Source organism: Nycticebus coucang, chromosome X, assembly GCF_027406575.1.
Source record: "Nycticebus coucang isolate mNycCou1 chromosome X, mNycCou1.pri, whole genome shotgun sequence".
Lineage (NCBI taxonomy): Eukaryota > Metazoa > Chordata > Mammalia > Primates > Lorisidae > Nycticebus > Nycticebus coucang.
The window spans coordinates 26,321,052-26,335,272 of NC_069804.1; positions in this window are offsets into that span (position 1 = coordinate 26,321,052).

Below are 14,221 nucleotides of genomic sequence, written 5' to 3' on the forward strand. Positions count from 1 at the left end.
CACCAAGATGGCTCAGTTATATGACCTGGTATTCTCTGGCTATCCAAAATAGGGAATCCAGGCTGATTCATCACTTCTTTATCTCCTTTTACTACTCTATTTGGATACTTTGACAGATTAGTGAACTTGATTCAGTAGCAGATATCAAAATGGTTACTAGAAAAAGCAGGGTCTTCTTTTTTCATATACTTTTAATCTCAACCAGTAATTCTCTTTGTGCTTCTTCCCTTTATATGGCCTCATATTTGGGGAATAGCCTTTCACCATACTTTGTTTTTACTCTTGTACAGCTTCTTTGGGTCAGGAATTTGATATAGCACAGTGGGAACAGTTTCTGTCTTAAGTTGGAGAGACATGGTATCGGGTGGCTAGAATAATCTTAAGGTATCTTACTTACATGACTAGCAGTTGATACTGGTTATGATACTGAGCAGGGGCTATGAATCCGATCACCCACATTGGAACTCTTGATGTGGCCTGAATTTCATCACAGCATGCTTGCCTCAGTTCTTTTACATGGTGGCTCATGGTGGATCCAAATCCAATTAGTTAAGGAAAGTAGCTAAGGAGAACAGGTTGAAGTTCCATAGCCATTTGTTCCTGGGCATAAAAATTCTGCATCACTTTTGCTCTGTTTTACTGGTTGCAAGCAAGTCAGTAAGGTCATCAGAGACTCAAGAAAATTGATCTGTCAATGGGAGGAGTTTCAAAGAATCTGCAGATGTGTTTTATAATCATCACAGTCAACAGTTCTGACAACACATTCTACTCTATATCTCCACCCCTAAGATTTTTTTTTTTTTTTAGAGTCTCACTTTCTCATCCTTGGTAGAGTGCCGTGCCATGGCGTCACAGTTCACAGCAATCTCCAGCTCTTGGGCTTAGGTGATTCTCTTGCCTCAGCCTCCCAAGTAGCTGGGACTACAGGCGCCTGCCACAACGCCCAGCTATTTTTTGTTGCAGTTTGGCTGGCTATTTTTTTTGTGTGTTGTTGTTGTTGTTGCAGTTTGGCCGGGGCCAGGTTTGAATCCACCACCCTCAGTATATGGGGCCGGCGCCCTGCTCACTGAGCCATAGGTGCCATCCCTAAGATCTTTTGAAATGACAATCTTTCATTTAAAGGAATGAGTTTGGTAGTGTCGAGGGGGAAAGAGTCAGTTTGGCAATCACTTAATACAGGAAGGGTCGGGCCCCAGGTTTAGGCAGCTCAGGGAAATTATTTTTAGAATCTAGGGTAATTATTTCTTTTTAAATATTTTTCTCTAACAGTTTTATTGAGATACAATTCAAATACCATGCAATTTACTCATTGAAATTGTATAGGGGTTTTGTTATATTTGAAAGATTTGCAATGATCACCACAATCAATCTTGTAACATTTTTATCACCTCTAAAAGAAATCACATACCCATTAGCCATCAATGCTCATTACCTTCATCCCAGCTCCTGGAAAGCAAATAAACTATTCTGTCTCTAGAGATTTGCCTGTTCTGGCCATTTGCTATAAATGGAATTATACAATATATGATATTTTGTGATGGACTTCTTTCATTTAATGTAATGTTTTCAGGGGCTTGTCCCTGTCATAGCATGATCAATAATTGATTAATTTTTATGACAGCATAACATTTTTTTATCTGGATATATCACACTTTGATAATATATTTGCCTGTTTATAGACATTTGGGCTATTTCCAGTTTTAGCTATTATAAACAATTTTGCTATGACCATCTATGTACAAGTTTTTGTGAGGACATGTGCTTTCATTTTGCTTGGGTATATACTTAGGAATGAAATTCTGGGGTCGTATGGTAACTTTGTGATTAACTTTTTGAGGAACTGCCAAACAATTTTTCATAACAGCTGGATTATTTTACATTCCATCAGCAGTGGAATTTTCACCAATACTTGTTATTATCTGTGTTTTTTTATCATAGCCACTCCAGTGGATGTGAAGTTTTGATTTGCCTTTTCCTGATAGCTAATGATTTTGAGAATCTTTTTTATATGCTTCTTGGACATTTTTTCCCTTCTTTAGAGATATGTATATTCAAATATTTTGTTCATTTTAAAACTGTTTTATTATTATTTTTATTTTTATTTTTTTGTAGAAACAGAGTCTCACCTTATGGCCCTCGGTAGAGTGCCGTGGCCTCACACAGCTCACAACAACCTCCAACTCCTGGGCTTAAGCGATTCTCTTGCCTCAGCCTCCCGAGTAGTTGGGACTACAGGTGCCCGCCACAACGCCCGGCTATTTTTTGGTTGCAGTTTGGCCGGGGCCGGGTTTGAACCCATCACCCTCGGTATATGGGGCCGGTGCCCTACCAACTGAGCCACAGGCGCCGCCCTTATTATTTTTTTAATTATTGAGATATGAGAGTTCTTCATATATTCCGGAAATCAATTCCTTATCAAGTATATGATTAGCAAACATTTTTTCCCATTCTACATTTGCCTTTGTGCTTTCTTGTGGAAGGCTGACACCACAGCATCTATTTTGTAGGCCAAGTGCTATTTCCGGTACTAACAGACTTAAGTTTCTATTTCCCTGCAAATGCCAGGCCTCTTCTCGTAAATCATGTGAGTGAAACTTGGAAGCTTGCCATTTGGAACTTACCTCTGCCACGGCCAGGTTACTTGGATACCTGGTGACGCAAACTTCCTCCTTCACCTACCCTTATATACCCTGGAAGAACTTTGCAATAAATGAGACTTGATCAGACTCCTGTCTTGTCTCCATTCTTCGTGCCCCTTGCCCCTTCCCATCCTCACCCCCTCCTCCAGGTATCCCTGTTGACTGACCCGTGGGCCGGGTCACATGGTGCCCGACCAGGGACCTGGATACGAGGGAAAACAGTGAAGAAGCTACTGGAGGCAGCTGGCCGGCTCAGAGAAACATCAGGACCTGGCCACGCAGTAGCCTGCTGCGCTGGAACGAGGATCTCGGTGAGTAGTAGCGATCATGGGGCAAGAAGTCAGTCAGCATGAGTTATTTGTGGAACAGTTAAGAGATGCACTCAAGACACGAGGAGTAAAGGTCAAAATTAAACAGCTATTTCAATTTTTTGACTTCTTAAAAGAAGTCTGTCCTTGGTTTCCTCAAGAAGGAACCATAGACGAGAAAAGATGGAAAAGAGTAGGTGATGCTTTAAATGATTTTTATCAGATATTTGGACCTGAAAAAATACCAGTCACTGCTTCCTCATACTGGAATCTTATTAATGATATTATTAGCTGTCACAGCGTTTGTCCCGCGGTTGTGGATGTCATAAAAAAGGGAGAAGAACTGTTACATCACCACAAAGAAAAGGATATTAAATCCCAAGATCCGTTCCAGGATTTTGGGGCTGCTGGAGGCACTCCTCCTAGCTGTCAGCTTAATGAGCAAGAAGATCTTATCTCACTAGAGAGTGATGGGGAATCAAACAAAGAGGAATCAGGCATTCCCAGCACTTTACAAATTACTGGAAAAACAGACAAAAAAGGGCTAGGAAATTTATCTTACGGGCTATTGACATTCCTGCACGCCATGCAGATAGGATCACTTGGAAAAGTGATGAGCCTATAGGGGTTGATCAGTAGCCCCTCTCAAAAGAAAAATTAGAAGCCACTCAGCAGTTAGTGCAGGAACAACTAAAAGCTGGGCATATAGAGGAAAGCAACTCCCCATGGAACACTCCAATCTTTGTCATAAAAAAGACATCAGGGCGATGGAGACTATTACAAGATTTGAGAGCTGTAAACTCCAGTATGGTCCTCATGGGGGCGTTGCAACCAGGATTACCCACTCCTGTGGCCATCCCTCTTGGTTACTATAAAATTATCATTGATCTTAAAGACTGTTTTTTCACTATACTACTCCATCCATTAGATCAAAAAAGATTTGCATTCAGTCTCCCCTCTATCAACTTCAAGGAACTTATGAAAAGATTCCAATGGAAAGTTTTACCACAGGGCATGGCCAACAGCCCCACCTTATGCCAAAAATTTGTTGCCGCAGCTATTCAGGAAACCAGGCTTCACTGGAACTCCATGTACATCATTCATTATATGGATGATATTCTTATTGCTGGACAGAATGCTCAGCAGGTTTTACTATGTTACAGTGATTTATTATCCTCCCTCACAAACCAGGGACTTCAAATAGCCCCGGAAAAAGTTCAGCTAAAAGATCCCTACCTTTATCTTGGTTTCCACCTAGCTGGACCCAGAATTACTAATACTCAAGCTGCCCTCAGATTGGACAAATTAAAAACACTAAATAATTTTCAAAAGCTCTTAGGGGATATAAACTGGCTTAGACCTTACTTAAAACTAACCACAGGGGATTTAAAACCTTTATTTGCTATTTTACAAGGCGATAGCAACCCCAATTCTCCTAGAACATTAACAGAAGAAGGCCATCAGGCTTTAGCATTAGTACAACAAGCTATTCATTCACAATTTGTTACAACCATAGATTACACTCAGCCCCTGAGCTACATCATTTGTAAAACTTCTCTTACACCCACAGCAGTATTTTGGCAGACTGCCCCCATAATGTGGATCCACTTACCTGCTTCTCCCATGAAAGTTATTTATCCCTATTATCAGGCTGTCACGAATATCATCATTATAAGAAGGAAAAATAGTAAAAAATACTTTGGTAAAGAACCAGATATCATTATACAGCCTTATTCTCAGGCACAAATTAATTGGTTATTTCAAACTACAGAACATCGGCCTATTGCTTGTGCTTCTTATCCAGGTAAACTTGACAATCATTATCCACCCAATAAATTACTACAATTTATTAGTACACATGACTTTGTATTTCCCACAAGAACCTCCAATTCCCCATTGCCCAATGCCTTATTAGTTTTCACAGATGGCTCCTCTTCTGGTCATGCAGCTTACACCTTTAATACAGAGATTGTGCAATTTCAGGTAAAATCAAATTCTGCACAAATTGTAGAACCTCAAGCAGTTATCGCAGTTTTCTCCGCATTTCCCAATTGAGCTTTGAATATTTATACTGATAGTGCTTATTTAGCTCATTCTGTTCCTTTATTAGAGACAGCAGTGCAAATCAAGCATGTATCAGAAACTGCTACCTTTTTCTTGCAACTTCAAAATCTTATACACCAAAGGACCCTCCCCTTTTTCATTGGACACCTTAGAGCTCATTCCAATTTACCTGGCCCCCTAACTGATGGTAACTGCAGAGCGGACGAGGCCACTCACTTAGTCTGTACTGCCCAAACCACCACAGAGCCTGATTGGATCGCATTAGCCTCCGCTGCTCACCAATTACATCATCTAAACGCTCACACCCTTAGACTCATGTTTCAAATTACCTGGGAACAAGCCCACCACATCGTAAAGCAATGCCTTTCTTGTGTAATTCTACTCCCTACTCCCCATCTAGGAGTAAATCCTCGAGGTCTCATACCCAATGCCATCTGGCAAATGGATGTTACTCACTTACCTGAATTTGGAAAACTCAAATATGTTCATGTAACCATAGATACCTTCAGTGGATTTATTTATGCCACTGGCCAGTCAGGGGAGGCCGGCAAACATGTCATTGCCCATGTACTAGCCACCATGGCTGTACTAGGCACCCCTAAACAAATTAAAACTGATAATGGTCCAGGATACACAGGATATGCATTTAACGCCTTCTGTAAACACCTCAGTATCAGACACGTCACTGGTATACCATTTAACCCACAAGGGCAGGGCATAGTAGAACGTGCCCACTTATCTCTTAAAAACACTCTAGAAAAAATAAAGAAGGGGGAATGGTACCCTGTTAAGGGGTCCCCAAGAAATCTCTTATCCCATTCATTACTCATTTTAAATTTTTTCACACTGGACCAAGATGGCCGGTCTGCAGCAGACCACTTCTGGCACCCAGATACTAAATGGGATTTTGCCACTGCCCTATGGAAAGATCCATTAGATAATAAATGGCATGGCCCCGATCCGGTTTTAATTTGGGGTAGAGGTGCCGTATGCATATATTCACAGAAGATGGAAGCAGCACGATGGTTACCTGAATGATTGATCAAACAAGTAGATAACATCATCACCTCTAAATCCAGGGAGCAAGAGACCCCCTGAGAAGGCTTTCTTTCCTTTGCAGGTAACTATGAGCACCTGGATGTGGCTACTGCTGGGAATCTCTCCTGATACGAAAAAATGAAGGTGGTTTCGGTAATCCCCATGAGGGTCGGGCACTCTTACAAAAATTAACTGGTACTCCTTGCGAGTGCCGTGGTGGCACCTGGAACGGTGAGACAACCCCTCTCCTAAATGTAGATTGTGGTGATAAAACAGCATACTTAGTAATGAGACAAAATGTTCATGGAGCACAGACATGGGTCTGTAGCAAAAAGGCTAAAATTATCCCCACCTTCAATAATAAGCCTGGATCATGCCCTTGTATAGAATTCCATCCATCTGTACATAATACCTGTTATGAGCAGGTTCAACTATGTATTGGTACAGATAATAATACCTATTTTACAGCAATCTTGACCAGACATTTTTCGGGGACATTTGGAGGCGAGTGGGACACAGTCCCTAAGGTCCAGGGGACCTCAAATAAATATGACCAATCTGGCTGTCCTGATACAGTAGGAAAAACAGTTTGCTGGAATAAGACTCCACCTGTGCACGTCTCTGATGGAGGTGGACCCCAAGATCAGGCGAGACAGAATATAGTCCAAAAGCAACTGGAAAACATTGTAAACCACATGTCTCCTAAATTTAATTACCATCCAATAGCTTTACCCAAAAATAGGGATGCGAATCTAGACCCCCAAACCCTGAAAATGCTAGACATCACACATAGGTTACTTAATCCAACCCTTCTTTGGCTCAGAATTGCTGGTTATGCCTTCATTTAGGACTATCTATGCCTATTGCTATCAATATTAATTCCATTGAATTATCATCTAATAACTGCATGCCCATCATGCCTTTACCAGTACAACCTATCTTTTCTGAAGCATCCTGTATTGTCTCCCCTTATAGAGACGACAGTTATGCTATTGATATTGGCATACTCTCTTTGACCAATTGCACTGACATCATCAATATTACTTATTCCCCGTGTGCTCCCAATGATATGGTATTTGTTTGTGGCAATAACTTGGCATATACCATTCTGCCCACTAATTGGACAGGATTATGTACTATCGCCCTTTTACTACCCGATATAGATATAGTCAATGGAAATGAATCTTTACCTATACCATCCTTTGATTATATATCTGGCCGTTCTAGAAGGGCTGTCCAATTTCTCCCCCTCTTGGCCACTCTGGGAATCACTGCTGGCATGGCCACTGGTACCGCCGGTATGGGCATTGCTGTACATAAATATACTGAACTAGCTCAACTTATGGCAGAAGATCTACAAGCCCTATCAGGCACAGTTAAAGATCTTCAAGATCAATTAGATTCCTTAGCTGAAGTAGTACTACAGAATAGAAGAGGTTTAGATCTTCTAACGGTTAACCAAGGAGGCATCTGCTTAGCATTACAGGAAAAATGCTGCTTTTATGCAAATAAATCAAGAATTGTTTGAGACAAAATAAAGAAATTACAAGATAATCTAGAGGAAAGAAAAAGAAAAATTATGGACAACCTGTTTTGGAGTGGGCTAGACGGCTTTCTGCCTTATCTCCTTCCATTTTTAGGGCCCCTCCTTGGCTTACTAATGTTGCTGTCGCTAGGACCTTTTCTTTTGAACAAAGTCATGGCCTTTATAAAACAACAAATTGATGCTATTAAAATGCAGCCCCTCCAGGTTCATTATCACAGACTTGCTATGGAAGATGAACACATAACCATAACTACTTAGGGGACTGGCTAGTCAAGGACGGGTAATGAGGACCCTCATCTCAGACTTTGCTTATCCTACCAACCTAAGACAGGAGCCCGGTCAGATAGCTACCGTGTATCCCATGACGGGTAAGGAGGATCAGCTGAGATGGTAAGGCAGTCCCAACCTAAGACAGACACAGTCACCCCGCCCTCTCGGTCAAGAGCTGGCAAAACTTTAAAAGTAAAATGTACATTTAAAAATATTATAAAAAAGGGGGACCTGTGGAAGGCTGACACCACAGCATTTATTTTGTAGGCCAAGTGCTATTTCCGGTACTAACAGACTTAAGTTTCTATTTCCCTGCAAACGCCAGGCCTCTTCTCGTAAATCACGTGAGTGAAACTTGGAAGCTTGCCATTTGGAACTTATCTCCACCACGGCCAGGTTGCTTGGATACCTGGTGACGCAAACTTCCTCCTTCACCTACCCTTATATACCCTGGAAGAACTTTGCAATAAACGAGACTTGATCAGACTCCTGTCTTGTCTCCATTCTTCGCGCCCCTTGCCCCTTCCCATTCTCACCCCTTCCTCCAGGTATCCCTGTCGACTGACCCGCAGGCCGGGTCACTTTCTTGATGGTATGCTTTCAAGCACAAATATTTAATTTTGATGGCAACCAACTTAGGTGTTTGTGAGATTTTTTCCATTTATGTTTTTGTATCTTATATAAGAAAACATTTTCTAATCCAAGGTGACATATTCATTCCTATGTTTTCTTCTAAGAGTTTTATATTTTACATTTAGGTCTATTGTACATTTCCAATTTGAATGTGGGTGTCCAGTTATTTCAGAGACATTTGGTGAAAAAAACTATTCTTTCCTTCATTGAGTTGTCATGACACCCATAGCAAATATCAATTGACCATAATGTAAGAGTATATGTCTAGACCAAATTCTATTCAAATGATAAAGATGCACTTATTTCTTCTTTGCTTCAGAAGAAAAGCTATGGAGCCTAATCACCAATTCTAAGAAAAAGGAAAAGCAAACTCAATAACCATAATACTACACAATGTTGATATTCTCATGAATGAGAGGTATGCTAAACCATGACATAAAGGGTGATTCAAATTGACAAGTGAAACTTGATTCCCCCTGAAAAAAAAGAGTTGCCTAGACTGTAAGATTCCTAGGCACAGGATGAACTAGGCTGTGCCTGTGGAAAGTCTGAATTAATTAAATTGGCCCATACTTTTTAAATCGACCAAGCTTTACATTACTGAAAGGCTAACAAAGAGTGGGTTGTATTAATTGACTGCTTAAATATATAGGAATGGCTTAGCCTGAGCAACCCACTTCTCCTTTGTAGTTCAGCGAAGCCAGCCTCTGTCCAAAGTTTTTGACCTAGTCAAAACTTTCATGATTAAGAGTATAAAATACATGCAATCCTTAAAATCTGATTTCAACCTCAAACTGAACTAAGCCACCTCTTCATAAATTATGCATTTATCTATAAACAAATTAAGCCTGGCTACATAACTCCAATGTGAAGCTCTACACAGACATTTCCTGTGTTAAAGCATTTGGCAGACTCCTTTGCTGACCAGTAATGTTCTTTAGTCCAAGGCAACATGTTTAAGTTTATCATTACAGATAAATGGCTTAAACTGCAATCTGATAAAAAAAAAAACCTACATTTGAAACTCATTTTTTAAAATAGTATAATCAATTAGTGGAACAAATGGACATTAGATTTTAATGAGAGAACATCCAAATTCATACAAGAGTGGGATATTACAACAATACTGGATAAAATGACAAAAGCTAGAAATGAAAGGCTAAATGTGCACATAAGAAAATCTTAAGTGATATTTTTAATATTTAACAAAACATACACCAAATATTCAGCCAATGATACATGTAAGCTATTTATACACTGTACATTTATAATCATGCAGAATACATCAGGAAGGTAAGTGATCCATACCAATATGATTCAACTAATTCAAGAACAGTTCTTGTTTTTAGATAGAATCTCACTCTGTTGCCCCAGGCTAGAGTGTTGTGACATCATAGCTCATCATAGCTCACAGCAGCAACTTCAAACTCCTGGCCTCAAGCAATCCTCCTATCTCAGACTCCTGAGTAGCTGGAACCACAGGCATCCAACACAATGCCTGGCTAATTTTTTCTATTTCTAGTAGAGATGCAGTCTTGCTCTTGCTCAGGCTGGTCTCAAACTCCTGAGCTCAAGCAATCCATCCACCTCAGCCTCCCAGAGTGGTAGGATTACAGGCATGAGCCATCATGCCCAGCCTAAGAACAGTTCTTAAAGAAAACCAATATTTTAATAAAGAATTTGCATTCACAAAATATGTGATCATCACAGAAAACTCTAATCATGCCTGGGTGTTTGTACTACATATAGGAGTAAATTTGCCCACTAACATCTGGCTTCAATTACTTACAAAATTCCTAATGACTCGATGGCCCAAAGCACACTATAGACAATTATTTGTATAATTTAGTCAGTTATCTATGACTTTAAATAGGTAAATTATGCAATATTCAGCCCAAATAAGATATATATTTATGTTTAGTATCATCTTGGAAAGTTAATCAAATAAAAAATTTATTAAGGAATAATACATAAGCAATAACTTCTAATTGGCTCAATATGAAATCCTGCATAAATCAGAAACTTTTTGGCTATTAACTGTTTAAACACAGATGCTCCTCACCTTGCACAAGGATTGTGCACTGATACATTCATCATAAGTTGGAAATATTATAAGTTGAAAACGTACATAGCATACTTAACCTACCAAGCATCATAGCTTAGCTTAGCATAGCTTCAGGATGCTCAGAACACTTACATTAGCCTACATTTAGACAAAATCATATTACATAAAACATTTTTAAATAAAGTATTAAATATATTATATCAATTAGTGAATACTATACTGAAAACAAAAAACAATGGTTGCATGGATATTCAAAGTACAGTTTCTTCTGAATGTGTATCAACTTACATTATCATAAAGTCAAAAAATACTTAATTCAACCATTATTGGTACTGTCCTTACTCACTGAAAGCTGTGTAGGTATAGCCTAAGTCTCTGAAACCTCTCCAGCCAATTTATATACATATAAAGGGACATTCATATGCCAGATTACATTTCACTCTTTATTCCTTTTACTTTCCTATGCTGGTTAACCAAGCCTCTCAAAATCTTACCCAGTTTTGGGGTATTTAGTTATATCTTCTGCAGCTCATGTTTGGGTCTGGACTACTTTCTTGATGGTGACTACAATAGAAGACACTTGAAGACAGTGACTCACCATTGTCAGGATTGATATGGTGAAAAAGACATGGGTGACATTCTCACAGATATCCAAAACTACAGAGTGTCTTTAAAGGTTTTCGTGAAGCTATGCCTTTTTTTGCTTCCTTTATCAAGAAGAATGTCCCTCTTCTTCCACTGCATTTTACTTTGTCACATTTGTACTAGGTAGAGTGACCGTATGATTTATTGTCCAAGCTGGGCAATAAGGAAGTGCTACATGATTGGGATGTCAGGTCAATAGAATAATGTGTGGAATATGCAGGGGGAAATGGGACATATAGTCACCTTGCTACTAGAAGGCTGTTGCGTGTACTACTATTTCTAACAAGGTTTCTTATCAAAAAATACCCCACACATTCCACTTTCATTTTAATTTTAATTAGCTTATAAAGAAGTTAATAAATCCCAGGGTAGGAATCCAGTAACTGAGATCAGCCACCACTGTTGTCTCCTAACTACTCCCCCTCAAATTCCCCCATAAAAAAATGAAATGCAGTTTTTCACTTGTTCTCATTTAGCCTAAAATTGTATCAAACAAATTGTCTCCTGATGATGCTTAATCCACCACCTTTTCAAACCTATCTGGGCACAGCTCATTTTCCATTTAGAGTTAAAAGTAGCCCCCCCTATATTAATGCAAATTTGAACTAAAATGAGCATAGGCATAAAATCTCAGATCTGTGCATTTGCATAAAGCAGTCTCAGACATACATACACAACCTTTTCATCTATAGACACCAAAGAGGGAGTCAAGGAGCAGAAGGAAGGGAAGAGTGAAGTGGGGGGAAAGAGAATCTAAAAGATAGAGGGATAAAAGAAAAGCATTCTCAAAAATCATCAATCCTGAGCTCAGCACTCCAGAATTATTGAATAGAGTAGAAATTTTATAAAAGTAGTTTTAAAGAAAGATGTCAGCTAGGAAACCTGGAACCACAAATTAGTTTTTAGAGTGAAAACTTTTGAACCAAAAATAGGCAAGTAAACATTATTTTGTATTCCTTTCAGCACACTGATGATATTTTGTAGTGTGATGGATTGAAGTTGTTTCAGATATTCTACAATTTCAGTGATTTTCACCCACTGAGACTCTATTCAGATAAAAAGATCAATCTAAATTCTTATGGTTTAGAATTGTGTGTGCCACTTTTCAATCATATTTCAAAAAGTCAACTGCATATACCAAATAATTCCAAAGTACTTTCATCCTATCTCAACCCTTTGGATCTGGGTTTCAGATGGGATTAAATTTTACTGGCTTTTTTAGCACAAAGTAGATGCAAGTTATTAACAGAAACCTTAAGACAAAAATCAGAGGGTTGTTTTATTGTATCTTGGACTTTTAGTATCTGTAATAGCCATAAAAAAGCATTTCACCTTTTATCATTTGTTAAGAATGATAGAATTTAATGTATTCCAGCTGACTTTGTCTATTTTTTCTATATTATCAGGAAAATTTTCTTCTTAATCATATCCATTAGTGATTATGGCTTATACTATGTTTTTTCAACACTCAGTTCTAATCAGTCTGTTTCATAGAAAAAGGGAAGAGAAATAGGAATGCTTCAAAAGGAATGGGTTTTATAAAGCTTTATGGGAGTTGGTTCACAAAGAAACAACCTCTCCCAACCTACATGCCCTCTGGCAATGGGACATTTATCCTTGTTCTACTAAGAGGTAGTGTCTACTTGCTTTTTTCTAGAATCTAGTCTGGTCCTATGACTCTCTTGACAAATAGAATGTAGTAGAGGGGACTTTATGAAAACTGTGAAGTTTGTCCTTAGGAGGCCTTGCAGCTTCAATTTTTGTCTTCTTATATTCTGAGGAACCATAGTTATATGTTACATAGTTATATGCATCAACCACTAAACATGAGTGAAGCCATTTTAAGTCATCCAGCCCCAGTTGATTCTCTGGATAATTCCTATGCCATGAGAGATCTCAACCAACACATATAACGTAGAAGAACTGGCCAAGTGAGCCCTGCCAAACTATAGAAGTGTGATTAATAAACACTGAATTGGGGTAGTTGTTTGTTATACGGGGTAGACAAGGAATAAAAGCCTCAAATCCCAAAGACATACAAAAAGCCAACAGGTATGTGAAAAAATTCCCAACATCATTGCCAAAGAAATGGAAATTAAAAACACAATGAAATAATATCTTACCCCTGTCAAAATAGGTATCACTAAAGAGACAAAATAGCAAATGCTGGCAAGGATGTGTTTGTAAAGAGAAAGGAATTATTATTATTTTTTTCTTCTTAGCACACCTAAGATCTTCTCATGGCACCCCAGTTAAAAATCTGTGATCTAATATTAATTGAGCACCTAGAATCTGTGGGGTCTAGGCCCAGCCAAGGTGAGCCTTTTCTTTTCTTTCTTTTTTTTTTTTATTGTTGGGGATTCATTGAGGGTACAAGAAACCAGGTTACACTGATTGCATTTGTTAGGTAAAGTCCCTCTTACAATTGTGTCCTGCCCCCAAAAGGTGTGGCACACACCAAAGTCCCACCCCTCTCCCTCCTTCCTTCTCTCTGGAGAAAGGAATTCTTTTTTTTTGGCCGGGGCTGGGTTTGAACCCACCACCTCCGGCATATGGAACCGGCACCCTACTCCTTGAGCCACAGGCGCTGCCCTGGAGAAAGGAATTCTTACGCACTAGGGGTGGGAATGTAAAATTAGTACAACCTCTACGAAAAACACTATGGGGATTTCTCATAGAACTACCATTCAGTCCAGCAATCTTACTACTGTGTTTCTACCCAAAGGAAAACAAATCAATATATCAAAAAGATACCTGACCTATATGTTTATGAGCACTATTCCCAACGGCAAAGATATAGAATCCACCTACTGTCCATTAATGGATGATTGGAGAAGGAAAATGTGGCATGTGAAATGGAAACACTATTCAGCCATAAAAATGAATGAAATCATGTCTTTTGCAGCAACATAAATGGAACTGGAGGTCATTGTCTTAAGTGAAACAAACCAGGCACAGACAGTCAAATATCACATGTTCTCAATCATAAGTGGGTACTAAAAAAATGTGTCAC